The following is a 4,703-nucleotide window of genomic DNA, read 5'->3' as shown; positions in this document are numbered from 1 at the left end:
CTATGTTGGAGATGGGGTGGTAAGGGAACTGAAGAGGACGGACCTGAAATGGCCGCCCTAGAAGAGGAAGGAAGCCTCTCACGAGATCACAACCCGGTCGATTGTCTGGCCGAGCTGGCTTGTTGTGAGGACTTAGGTTCAGGGGTTGCCCCGGACACCCCAGCAGCAGAAGAGACGCCAGCACGTTGGCGCTCCTCAAAAGATGAAGTTACTTCCACGGCCGAGCAATGAGTACCCGTGAAAGCGGTCGTAGGAGTAGTGGAAGGAGTTTCTAAGTCAATGTTTGGGTCATATGGAGTTCTAGGGTTCACCAGACTACCGTCTGGATTTCTGGCCGCATGAAGATCATATGTTTGCCTTGTCCTTCCCATCTCCGAATGCAGGGACAGAGAAGAATAGGTGGAGGTGAGTAGGTACGCACTAGAAATGGACCCACTCCCTGAAGGAGACAACTCGTCTCCATCCACTCTAAACTCCTTGGTCCCAGGCGAACGGCCGACCTCATGAGGAGAAACGGACGAAACCGAGTGTTGAGCCAGATTTAAAAAATGAAAAGCAAGAAAATAATACAAGTAAAAAGTGAAAGAAAGCAGGCGGCCTACCTCTGTACGTGTTGAAAACTTGACAAGTTCTTGAAGGTCTTGAAGATTGACCGGAAAACTCAAATTACGCGGCGGAGCTCTTGAAGATTCAGGGGAAATCACTTTCTCTCTCTAGAAATGCTCTGACTTCTCTCTAGAATTCTCAAGATTGTAAAGTGCCAAAATGAAGTCAAACCCTTCATATTTATAGACCAAATTTATGAGGGCAAAATGGTAAAATCATCTTTCCCGCTCAAGAGTTTGAACGGTTATTTTTTGAAAAAACTAACCTAGAATTCAAAAAGTTGGTATGAGGGATCCGTCAATTTGGATGACAAAAGAGACGGATGACTAACAACACGTCCAAATAGACGGCCGAATCAACGGAATGAAAATTTCCATCTCAAAAGACCTAGCGTCCGTACCTTCTTCCAAAAGCCTAGGTGGCAAGATCCGGCCGCCTAATTTCCAGACCTTATCAGTCTAGGAAAAAATTCCATGCGGACAAGACACGGCTTTTGGTCTAAAAAGCGTCCGCCCCTTCAATTGGCGGACATGATCTGTCCGCCCCTACATACAAGCTCAAATTTTCGCATACTCGGACGCATTAAGACGAGTAGAGGATCAGAGGAGGCGGCCTATAAGCGTGCGAGCCACCCCCTCTGAGGGGCAAATGTTTAGGGTAAAAATTATCCCATAAACGTGGTCCAATCCCGTAGTAACACGTGGCCCAGTCAAAGGGCAACACGTGACCCTATGGGAAGATGATGCGTGTCAGATGCCCTAAAGAGCACCTGAAATCAGCTAGAGAAAGGGCCTTTATTACATCAGGGCCCAAATCCCGAGGAAAGTTATTGAAAGCCGTAAAGCGGCGCCCCCATGTGACACGTGGCACTCTCTGATTGCACAGCCAATCATGTCACGGAATTTTAGGGTACAAACCCTATAGGGGCACATACTCCCACCCCTATAAATACCCCAATCATTTATGATGGGAGGGTTGGATGATGACATAATCTTAAAAAGAGCATTAAAGAGCTCCAACTTCGCTCTACTTTCTCTCTCTAAACTTTCTGTTTCCCGGTCTCTAACTTGATCGTTGGAGGCGAATATTCCGGTAAAGGAATATTCGTTGTTTTGCAGGTGTCTCAGTCTCGTTGCCAGAAGAGCACGACCAGTATCCTAGGAGATCACAAAAAACCCCGAAACATTAGACATTTGACTTGAATTCAAATCACTTTTACTACAGATCTTATATGAGTTCAATCTGGTTCATTTGCATTGTAGTTCATATTTCATAATGTCAGTCAATCGCTATGATCAATTGTTGGATATTCCCAACCAGCACTAGCATATAAATATAGTGGAGGCTGTTTTATTTTTTATTTACTTATTTTTCTTATGTGTATCATATGCCCCTTTAAATACTGCACATATATTATTCTTCATCAAGCCTTACTACCAGCTTTCTAGTGAAAATATGTTGGACTTTAATTTTAATGAACTTACTGACCTGTTCTTCAGCTGCTATCCATTGTATCCAAATGCTTTTAGGAAAATGAACTAGCAGAGCATGACTTCCAGAAGAAAAAAGAACTTATAAGATGGTGGGGGGGGGGGGGGGGGGGGGGGGATGGAATTACAGAATCTATGAAAGCAGAAAAAATTGAAAAAAATGTACACAGTAAAGCATGAAAACAATGTACTAGTGTACTTATTACAATAAACACGTTTTCAAACATCCTTGCTCGTAGGGATTGTTTGAATCCATGAGGACAAGACAGCCTTGCTGCAGGAAGAGTTTTTGGTTTTTGTCGTCTGGGTATTTGTGAGATGGAGAGACCAGTTTTCTCAAGGAAGACGAGTTTGTCACTATCCATGCTATTATGTTGATATCCACATTTTCACAAGAACCTATGGACAAGTATCTCATTCGTTTACACGATTTCACCACTTCCTTAACCCCTGCTTCTGTCACTTTCTTGGAACCTCCATATCAAGGTAAATTAATCTGGGACAGATCCTCCCTAACTTTGTAAGAAATCTGTCAATTATCCCTGAATATCTCAAGATCAAATTCTCTAACATTGAGAACTCCAATTCCATGTCTTTTCCATAATCTTTCACATGATTGGATCGAGTTAAATCCAATTTCACAATGCTCCTGTTGCATTTTAGAATATCAGGAACATTCAGTTGATGGAGTAAAAAAAAAAAAACAATTACGTAGCTTGAGCTTCTCCAATTCAGGACAAATGTTAAGAATCCTTTTCAGAACTATAGGGTTAAAGTTATGATGTGATGATAGGTCCAAGTACTTTATTGCACAATTCTTTATTAGGCCATCATTATTGTATTTTTCTCTTCCAAGAGTTGAATCATTCATTCCAAAATGGCATAGACGTGTGAGCATAACAAAAACTGAATCAGATAGCTTGGAACAATCATGAGCTTAATTGATGTCTTTGGAGAAAAGAGGACATGTACTGGATATGCTCATTCATGAGGAATTCTGCGCTCTCCAACTCTTAAAGATTTCAGAGATTGAAAAGAGTGCCGTAGGAGCCTTGAGATCCCAGTAAACGTGTAGCTTTTACAATCTCTAAGAACCAATTCTGTAAGAACTCTTGCTTCTATGATAGAGATTAAAAACTTATCCGATGTGTCAACACTTATGAAGTAGCTAGGAAATTAAATTAGTAGAGCCTTTGACTTCAAATGATCCGATCTTAAAATATGCTCTTAGGTTTATGAATTTAACTGATGACTACTGTTTATAAGGCATAAAATACCTTTATCTGTTAAAGAATAAAAAGAACCAAGTTTTATTTGCTCTAGTAATGCACAATTCTTTGACAATGAAACAAGGGACTTATCTGAAATACCTGTTTCATTTGAAAGATCTATCTTGTGTAATCTCTTGAGCTTGGATGACAAAAAAATCTATCCCTTCATCACTCACAACAATGTATGCACTATAATCATCTTCATATAAAATTCATAACGGCGCTTGATATGCAGTTACTCGAGTTGAAGGAACGAGTCTGTTATTCTGACAAGATCAGCATGCATCTTCCTGTCCACCTGAAAACATAAGTACTTTTAGATTCTTCATTTAGGAACTCAGCTCCTCTAACAAAACTGGTTGTTGATGATTATATGACATATCCAGCACCTCTTCCAGGTCCAACCCGGACTGTGCAATCGCAACAACTAACAGCTTCATTTAAGTCTCTTTCAAAGTTATAAAACTGTATCTTCTTAATTTTGGAGAATCTTTGTAGCAGCTTAATGAGGGTTGTGATTGGTGGATTATCTGAAAAATTTATGCCAACTTGTAAGGAATTGGTGATTGACGGGAATTTCTTGCAGACTAATGTATTTGATTCTCAGTCACTTGCATGATTGAGACAATTAAAGATCACCCCCAGCATTCGTCAAGAAATTCTGTACTTTTTTCTTCTTTCATTTCCATCTGCACCTAGATCAGATCAGATTATTTGCAGCATGAAAAATGTACCAAGTATTAGTTATGACTTGGTTTCCTTTATAAAATAATGTTACAATATTAGAATTCATTGACTTGGCTATTCTTATACGGAGTAAAACAATATTATCAAGCCAGACCTTTAAATCGTTTTAATTTAACATGCTTTCACATAGAATTAAAAACGCAGTTTGATAACAAAAATATGGATACAGAAACATAAATTACTCCATGCTTTTTATAAAGTTTAATGCACTTAATCTTTGATGAATAGAAATCATTTTCACAAATTAAAACTAATTCGTAGTGATAACAAAAGTTTTTCTTACTAGAATGATTTTTGTTGATTATTGTTAATTTTACTGAATCCTATTTTTTAGGCAAACTTTACTTTGACAGGGCTTTAGTCCTTTTCCTTTCAGTGTCATATGCCAATTTTATGACCTGCAAATGTAACCAGGGAATGGCTCTGCAATATTACTAGAACATTCGACAAACGATATTACTAATCCATTTACAAATATGCGTATAATATGTATTAGCTGGTTCGAATGTTACTAATCTTTGATATTAATAGTTCAAACTTCTCCCTTTGTCCGGAGTAAATAATCTACTAGCAATATCACATCTTAATA

Source organism: Chenopodium album, chromosome 17, assembly GCF_948465745.1.
Source record: "Chenopodium album chromosome 17, dcCheAlbu1.1, whole genome shotgun sequence".
Lineage (NCBI taxonomy): Eukaryota > Viridiplantae > Streptophyta > Magnoliopsida > Caryophyllales > Amaranthaceae > Chenopodium > Chenopodium album.
This window is presented reverse-complemented; position numbering follows the sequence as displayed.